General features: G+C 45.4%; 1 long non-coding RNA gene across 2 annotated transcripts; it reads right to left on the bottom strand.

Moving 5' to 3' along the window:
- Positions 1-410: 410 nt before the first annotated feature.
- On the bottom strand, positions 411-6,604 carry LOC135309402 (uncharacterized). Of its 2 annotated transcripts, XR_010369672.1 has the most exons (4): positions 6,498-6,604; positions 5,007-5,166; positions 797-2,348; positions 411-690 (listed from the first exon to the last, which is right to left on the bottom strand). It is a non-coding gene; the product is annotated as an uncharacterized LOC135309402 (long non-coding RNA). The 2 variants fall into 2 exon arrangements; XR_010369671.1 differs by lacking the exon at positions 6,498-6,604 and having other exon boundaries at positions 5,007-5,727.
- Positions 6,605-9,260: the final 2,656 nt, after the last annotated feature.

The following is a 9,260-nucleotide window of genomic DNA, read 5'->3' as shown; positions in this document are numbered from 1 at the left end:
TGGTCTTCTGTACAGTGATTCAAAGGGATTCAAATTTTCTTTTGTTTTTGACCTTCTCAAATCTGTAATAAGGCCAAAGGGAGTGCCTGGGGCCACAGTATGTTGACCTCTTGTCCACTTTTGACTAGTTGTTGTTTTAGCAAATAATTCCTCTTTTCCACCTGGCTGCTGGCCTGGGGCCAATACAGCCTGTGTAGGTGCCAGTTGATTTGGAGATTATTGCAAAGTGGCTGAGCACTATTTGCTAGGAAACATGGCCTTCGATCAGAGGAGATGTCTAAAGGCACTCTTAACCAGGGCATTAGGCTGTTTAACAAAATATTGACAACTTCTTTAGATTTATTTGTTTGGGTTGGGAATGCTTCAGGTGACGCTGAGAAGGAATCAGTGAAAGGTAAAAGGCATTTATAGCCCCCTTTCCTTGGCAATTGAGAAAAGTCAACTTGCCAGTACTGTCCAGGATATTGTCCCTTGTCTACTGTGCCAAGCTCAACTCTAGTCCTAGTTTGTGGATTGGTTCTAAGGCATTATTTCACACCCTTGGCTTACCTGCTTTACACTAGTGTACAGGTTGAATCTTTCTGTTGTCCCTCTCAAATAATTATGTAAGGCATCCCCTTCCCAGTGTATACAATTATGTTCGTCTGTAATTAATTTTCACAATGCTCTTTCAGGCATAACTGTCTATCCCTGAGGAGCTGCAAAAACATGATGTTTTTGTTCTGTTCACAAATTCTTTGATAATTCTAGATCATTCTGAATATATGACATACATGACTGTCATATTCTTCCTTACCTTCAGGAATTAGTGCATCTCAGCCATGCTAAATCTCAGCATGGCTTTTTTTCTGCTGTTATTTTTGGAACCTGTTACCTCTTTTGAGGTCTTTTTCTCCTTTCTGATGTCCTTTGCAGTGCATCATTGCAACCTCTTGAGGTACTAGTACTGCCTCCAGCAATTTTAAGATTTCTTCTGAATGCTTAATCTGCTTGCCTTGAGTTGTCAATAGTCCTTTTCTTTCCAAACTGCTTCATGGCATGTATTCCTCTGAAGGCATACTTGGAATCTGTTCATATATTGATCCTTTTTCCTCAGGCTGGTCAGAGGCTACGGGTTAAAATGATTATCTCTGCCTTCTGAGCTGACTTGTCTAGGGCTTCTATTCCATAGTGCTAATTGTATATCCCGATTTTCACTGATCTGCTCTTACAAAGCCACTCCCATCTGTGTACTGAGATTCTGCTCCTGGAATTGGGCTTTCTTTAAGATCTGGGCAGCTGGAATAAAGTGCATGTCATGGTTTTGATACAGTCATGCTACAAAGGTTCCTTGTCTGTCTGGTGAGTGGCCAGGAATGCTGCTGGATCAACTAGAGAAGAGATTAGTTTGGTAATACCACATTGTTCCACCAAAATTGCCTGATGTTTAAGGAATATGGAGGTTGACAGCCAATGCCCACCCTTTTGCTCAAGAGTTCCTCCTACTGAATGTGAGATAAACACAATTATTTGTTGACCTAGACTGAATGCCCAGGCTTCTTGGACGTTTGGAAGCAAGATCAGCAACTGCTCACAGTGAGGCTGTCCCCTACTTACTTCATCCAGTTGTTTTGAAAAGTAGGCTACTGCTCTCTTCTATGGGCCAATTGTTTGAGCCACTGCACCTAATGCCATCCCTTGCCCCTCACAAGAGAAAAGCTGCAACGGTTCCAAGACATCTGGCAAGCCCTGAGCAGGTACTCTTTTCAATTCCTCCTTCCGCTTTGAAAGGCTTTCTCACTTGTGGATGTCCATTTCAGGTCTCTGGGATTGCCTTCTAACAGCTGTTACAGTGGCTTAACCAGCAGTCCACAGTTAACACCGTAGTTAATAGAGCATCCAGTCATTCCTAGAAAGGTTCTCATTTCTCCAGCATTAGTAGGGAGTGGGGTTCGGTGCATGGTCCCTCTGCATTCCTGTCTTAGTTCCTGCTGTGCTTGGGATATTTTGTATCCTAGGTAAATGATTTCTTGTTTGATTATTTGAGCTTGATTTCTGGATTCCTTGTATCCGCTTAGTCCCAGGTCATTTCATAAGCTTCCTCTCCATTCCAGTCTTTTTTGTTTCTGTGGCTATAAGTAGATAATCTACTTATTGTAGCACAATTCCATCTGTGGATCAGCTTACCCAACTTTCAAGATCCTCAGTAAACTGTTTTCCAAATATGGTTGGACTATTCTTGAATTCTTGTGGTCCTACAGTCCAGGTAAATTGACTTCTCCTTCCAGTCTCTGGGTTTCCCCATTCAAAGGCAAACAGGTTTAGGCTGCCAGGGTCCAAGGGTATACAGAAGAAAGCATCCTTGAGGTCTGAAATGGTAAACCATCCAGATTCATCTTTTTGTTTGCTTAGCAAAGCATATGGATTTGCAACCACTGGGTGGAGATCTCCAGCTATTTTGTTAATAGCCTGTAGCTATTGAACCAGAGCGTAGTTCAAGCCATCAGGCTTTTGTATGGGTAAGATGGGGGTATTCTATTCCGAGTCACATTCCAGTAACAACCCAAAGTTTAGAAAATTGTCTATGATAGGCTTAATACTTTTTATGTTTTCCACCTGAAGTAGATATTGTTTAATTCTTATTGGTGGTGTTCCAGGTTTAAGTTCAATGATTACAGGTTGTGCTGCTTTGGCCTTACCAGGGTTCCCATCCACCCTGACTTCAAGACAAACCTGACTAAGGACAACTTTTGTGTCCCTTCTGTTTTGGACAATTCTGTAATGATAGCTAGACTAAGAACATGATTATTTGTGCATCATTGACTTTGATCTGAACTCCTCCAGGGGTAAACTACATTTCAGCCTGTCATTTTTCCAACAAATCCCTTCCTAGGAGGCGTTTTCGGGGGCGTAGGCATATATAGGAACTGATGCATTCCTACTGCTTTTCCCAGTTTATGAGTTCATGGTTTTAAAAAGGATACCTTCTGCTGTTGACTTTTGTATCCTACAACCTTCACAACTTTACCAGGATCAATATCTTCCAACTTTATATTTAATACAGAATGTGTTGCACCCACATTCACCAGACATTTCATTTTCCTCATCTTTTTCCCCAGTTCTCCTTTGACCAGAGGGTTTTCTGGGGGGATGCCCTCCAGCCAGCCCTTGCATTGATTCAGTTCTGCAACCACCTTGGGTTTGAGTTGCAGGTAGTCTCTCTTCCAATGCCTTTCTTTCTCACAATAGGCACATTGAGTGGTCCAGAGTTTAGGGAGAGCTCTCTGCCCACCCCAGCCATTTCTTTGTCCTGAGGAGGGGCCTTTGCATGGTGCAGCCCCTCTAAGGGCTGCAATAGTCGTGTTAGTCATTCCTTTCTCCAGTTGCTTATGCTCTACCTGACTACGATTTATATGAACTCTCCATGTTCCTTCTTGCAGATTTTCCATACCCGGTCTTCTGTTTTAAATTTCTCATTTCTGCCTAATATCATTAGAGGATTGGCCCAGGAAAAGGGAAATGAGTTGGTTTTTGCCATATTCATCAGATGGGTAAATCAGTGTATTTATGCACGGCTTCCTGAAATGGTTCAAAAATTCTGTTGGGGTTTTGAAAGACCTTTGTTTTACTTCCTGTGGTGCACTCCAAATGACAGCCTTAGGGATACCATTTTCCAAAACTGACCCATTCCCAATACCTCTGCAGGAGTTGATAGTGACCAGAATTATTACAGTCCCAGGGAGGTTTGGTGAGAGGGCATGTTTCTTCTCTATTGTCTCCTGCCCATTGCCCGAGTCTTCCATAATTCCATGCAATTTTTAATAGCAGCTCTTTCCTTGTGTCTGCTAAAGCATCTAGCATAGAATCTATATCTTCCCAGTCTGGGTCCAGGGCTTTAACAAATGCCCTGAATCTTTTAGCTATTCCTGATGGATCATGCCAGTGTTGTCTAGCCAGAAATTTCCAGGTTCATAAATCAACTAATGAAAGGGGTACCTTGATTTTCATCAGACTCAAAGGTCCCCTTGCCTCCCATAAGAGTGACTGAATGATCACCTCCTGAAAAGATGGTGATCTTCCTCCCAGCCCTTGCAAACAAGTCCAAGGGGGGCTGTTGTGGTGTGTTTTCTCTTCAGTGGTTTGTTCTGTTATCCCCTATGTTAATGGCTCTGTCTGTACCTTCCTATCTTAGCTGTCTGTCTTGCCTTAAGCCTGCTCCTTCATCTGGAATGTTCCCTCATTCTCCTCCCATTCAGCTGTCAATCCCACTTTGTACCAACCCTTTAGTCTAGAAACTTCCCTGTCAATTCCCTCTGGTTGTGTTTGAGGGTGCCAGGACATGGGAAGAGACGAGAAACTTGACTCCTTGTTTCAGAAGGCTAATTTATTTTATTATGATATATATTATATTAAAAATGCTATACTAAAACTATAATAAATAACAGAGAGAAAAGGATCCATCAGAGGGCTAGAAGGAGTAGGAATGGGAACAAAATCTCGTGACTCTCAGAGTCCCATGCAGCTGCATCTTTGATTGGTTATTAAGTAGAAACAAGTCACATGGACAATTACAGATGCACCTGTTGGTAAACAATGTCCAGAGCACATTCCACAGCCTTCAGACAGTAAATTGTTTACATTTCTTTTCTGAGACTTCTCTGCTAGAATAGGAGAAAAATCCTAGCAACGGATTTTTCATAAAATATCATGGCTACAATTCCCTGTTCCTGGAAGCCCTATTGGTGTATGTCAACCCTCCCCCTGTTCCTCCTCATTGGTTCAAACATTGTAACACCCGCCTTGTGCTCCTCCCCAGTCCTTCTCCTATTGGTTGATAATTTGTACCCGCCCCTGAGCCCTCCCATATAAAAGTCCCCGCACTCCTGTTTTCTGTGTGTTTTGGCCCTGGACTGTCCATGGAATAAGGCTTTCCTTGGAACCCATACAGAAGGCCTCCTCCTCGTCCGTATCTCCACCGTGCGCCTGACCACCGGCTGGTGCCGTAGAGCGTTTGCTCTGAGCCTCACCTGGGATCATCCTGCTTCTGAGCTGTGTCCCACACTCGGCGTGGTGCCGGGGGCAGCTAGCGGAATTCCAGCACTGCGTCGGGGGATGCTGAATGGTGACAATGCCACAGCTTCCTTTCTGCCTTTGGTTCTGTACTGTGAGTTTTTCCTTTTTCAAGCTCTAGAGAGGAAGGGAGGCTCAAAGGCAAAGTTTTCTCAGCAGTATTTACCAGGGATTTCAACTGCATTCCCTGTCCTCCCACTTCTCATGACTCAAAAGGAGCAACCACACCCTCCATCTTTTCCTCATTCACTTTCTATTTTAAACACCTTTCTTCTTTCTAGGGAACATGCAGAACAACATGTTCTCAGTCCTCCCTTTCCTTTCATTTTGCAATATTTTTTTGTAGCCAACACAGAAGGATCCCTTGGGGCCAAATTTAAACCACATTGTGCTTCAATCCAGGGTGATCCTTCAGACAAACAAAGCATATTCAGCTACACAGCCTCATTTCATTTTCTTTCTCTTCACAAGAATAATAGTAACCAGAACAAGGTAGAATAACTCAGGGTTCCAAGTACTGGTTTCTCCTTGTCTTCAAATATATAAAGTGGCCAGTATTGTTCACAATATTTATTGAGGGTTTTCTTAGTCTCTGTGCCCCCCTGGGGCCTCTCTTATCTTCTTCCATTGTTTCAATAGGCATACCTTTTATGCTCTGCCCTGTCCTTCTTTGCCGAGCCCAGCCCCACCCTGCCCCACCCTGCCATTACTCTCTCTGCCCTGCCTAACATATATGTGCTCTGCTCTGTACTGCTTCACCCAACCTGGCCCCGCCCTACCACACCCTGCCCGACCCTGCTCCACCCCTCCCTGCCCTACCCCACCCCAGCCTGCCCCGCCCATATTTGCCCTGCCCTACCCTGCCCAACCCCATCATGCTGTACCCTCTCCTGCTTCGCCCAACCCAGCGCTGTCTCACCACACCCTTCCCCACTATGTCACGCCCCCTTTACCCCACCCCACCCCAATTGACTTGGCCCCCTCCTGCCATGTCCAACCCCATCATGCTCCTCCCTGCCCAGCTCCACCCACCTTTGGCCCACCCCACTCCACCCTGCCACATCCTGCCCCACCCTGCCACACCCAGCCCCACCCTGTCCCACCCTCCCCAGTCCTGCAAGGCCTGAGAAGTGATGACAGCCCTTCCCAAATTAACATAGTAGTTCAGCAGAGAATCACTGAGAGATCTGCAGAACTACGTTCGTCTGGTGGCTCAGAAGAACCATTGTTCCTAAAAATCCTAAAAACACCATAGAAGAGGAGACCACCTGGAGAGACCAGAGGAGACCAGCCGGAGCTCCAGGCACAGCCGATGATTGGCACAGCTGAGCCTGTGAGAAGCTCCCATAGCTTCTGCCTTCTCCCTCCATGTTGACGGCTCCAACCCTCCTGCCCTCAGACCCTGCCCATCCCCACTTTCTCCTTCCCATCTCACGCCTTTGCTTCACCTGCCATTAATAAACGGTTTGGCTTCTTCACTTTGCCTGCATCCCTGTGGAGCTGAAGCCCCGCAAATCCGGGGCCCTGGGACACACAGGCCCCTGCTGCCGTTCTCTGCCACGCCGTGTTTTGTGCACAGGAACGAGGGCAGGTCAGGCTGGCACGGTCCCTGTGCTGAAGCTGCAGTTCCACAACCCTGTGCGGTTACAGATCTTGCTGAGCACACGGAAGGCCAGCAGTGGCACAAGGAGCCTGGGTGTCAGGAGTGAAGTCGTGTCTGAGGCCCTGCCACATTTGATCTGCTGTTGTGCATGTCAGCAAGATAATGAAGAACAGACAGTGAAGGAAACCTTATGGTTGAACTCGGGGGAATTTGACTCTTAGGAGACAATGGATTGGTCAGTCGATGGGAAGTTAACTGGTGGAAGAGGAACAACCGGCACCACGCCGAGTGTGGGACACAGCTCAGAAGCAGGATGATCCCAGGTGAGGCTCAGAGCAAACGCTCTACGGCACCAGCCGGTGGTCAGGCGCACGGTGGAGATACGGACGAGGAGGAGGCCTTCTGTATGGGTTCCAAGGAAAGCCTTATTCCATGGACAGTCCAGGGCCAAAACACACAGAAAACAGGAGTGCGGGGACTTTTATATGGGAGGGCTCAGGGGCGGGTACAAATTATCAACCAATAGGAGAAGGACTGGGGAGGAGCACAAGGCGGGTGTTACAATGTTTGAACCAATGAGGAGGAACAGGGGGAGGGTTGACATACACCAATAGGGCTTCAAGGAACAGGGAATTGTAGCCACGATATTTTATGAAAAATCCTTTGCTAGGATTTTTCTCCTATCCTAGCTGAGAAGTCTCAGAAAAGAAATGTAAACAATTTACTATCTGAAGGCTGTGGAATGTGGTCTGGACATTGTTTACCAACAGGTGCATCTGTGATTGGTGCATGTGACTTGTTTCTACTTAATAACCAATCAAAGATGCAGCTGCATGGACTCTGAGAGTCACGAGCTTTTGTTTTCATTCCTGCCCATTCTAGCCTTCTGATGGATCCTTTTTTCTCTAGTATTTATGATAGTATTTAGTATATATTTATTATAGTTTTTTAGTATATATTTATTATAGTTTTAGTATAGCATTTTTAATATAATATATACCCTAATAAAATAAATCAGCCTTCTGAATCAAGGAGTCAAGATTCTCATCTCTTCCCATGTCCTGGCACCCTCAAACACAACCATAGGGAATTGACAGGGAAGTTTCTAGACTAAAGGGTTGGTACAAAGTGGGATTGACAGCTGAATGGGAAGAGGATGAGGGAACATTCCAGATGAAGGAGCAGGCTTAAGGCAAGACAGACAGCTAAGATAGGAAGGTACAGACAGAGCCATTAACATAGGGGATAACAGAACAAACCACTGAAGAGAAAACACACCACAACAGCCCCCCTTGGACTTGTTTGCAAGGGCTGGGAGGAAGATCACCATCTTTTCAGGAGGTGATCGTTCAGTCACTCTTATGGGAGGCAAGGGGACCTTTGAGTCTGATGAAAATCAAGGTACCCCTTTCATTAGTTGATTTATGAACCTGGAAATTTCTGGGTAGACAATACTGGCATGATCCATCAGGAACAGCTAAAAGATTCAGGGCATTTGTTAAAGCCCTGGACCCAGACTGGGAGGATATAGATCCTATGCTAGATGCTTTAGCAGACACAAGGAAAGAGCTGCTAGTAAAAACTGCACGGAATTATGGAAGAGCCATACCATGGGCAGGAGGCAATAGAGAAGAAACATGCCCTCTCACCAAACCTCCCTGGGACTGTAATAATTCTGGTCACTATCAACTCCTGCAGAGGTATTGGGAATGGGTCACTTTTGGAAAATGGTATCCTTAAGGCTGTCATTTGGAGTGCACTACAGGAAGTAAAACAAAGGCCTCTCAAAACCCCGACTGAATTTTTGAACCATTTCAGGAAGCCATGCATAAATACACTGCTCCACACCCATCTGATGAATATGGCAAAAACCAACTCATTTCCCTTTTCCTGGGCCAATCCTCTAATGATATTAGGCAGAAATGAGAAATTTAAAACAGAAGACCGGGTATGGAAAATCTGCAAGAAGGAACATGGAGAGTTCATATAAATCGTAGTCAGGTAGAGCATGAGCAATTGGAGAATGGAATGACTAACACGACTATTGCAGCCCTTAGAGGGGCTGCACCACGCAAAGGCCCCTCCTCAGGACAAAGACATGGCTGGGGTGGGCAGAGACCTCTCCCTGAACTCTGGACCACTCAATGTGCCTATTGTGAGAAAGAAAGGCATTGGAAGAGAGACTGGCTGCAACTCAAACCCAAGGTGGTTGCAGAACTGAATCAATGCAAGGGCTGGCTGGAGGGCATCCCCCCAGAAAACCCTCTGGTCAAAGGAGAACTGGGGAAAAAGATGGGGAAAATGAAATGTCTGGTGACTGCGGGTGCAACACATTCTGTATTAAATATAAAGTTGGAAGATATTGATCCTGGTAAAGTTGTGAAGGTTGTAGGATACAAAAGTCAACAGCAGAAGGTATCCTTTTTAAAACCACAACCTCATAAACTGGGAAAAGCAGTAGGAATGCATCAGTTCCTATATATGCCTACGCCCCCGAAAACGCCTCCTAGGAAGGGATTTGTTAGAAAAATGACAGGCTGAGATGTAGTTTACCCCTGGAGGAGTTCAGATCAAAGTCAATGATGAACAAATAATCATGTTCTTAGTC

This window comes from Passer domesticus, chromosome 10 (assembly GCF_036417665.1).
Source record: "Passer domesticus isolate bPasDom1 chromosome 10, bPasDom1.hap1, whole genome shotgun sequence".
In the NCBI taxonomy this organism is placed as follows: domain Eukaryota; kingdom Metazoa; phylum Chordata; class Aves; order Passeriformes; family Passeridae; genus Passer; species Passer domesticus.
The sequence above is the reverse complement of the archived record's forward strand: the minus strand, read 5'-3'. Positions and strand labels throughout refer to the sequence as shown.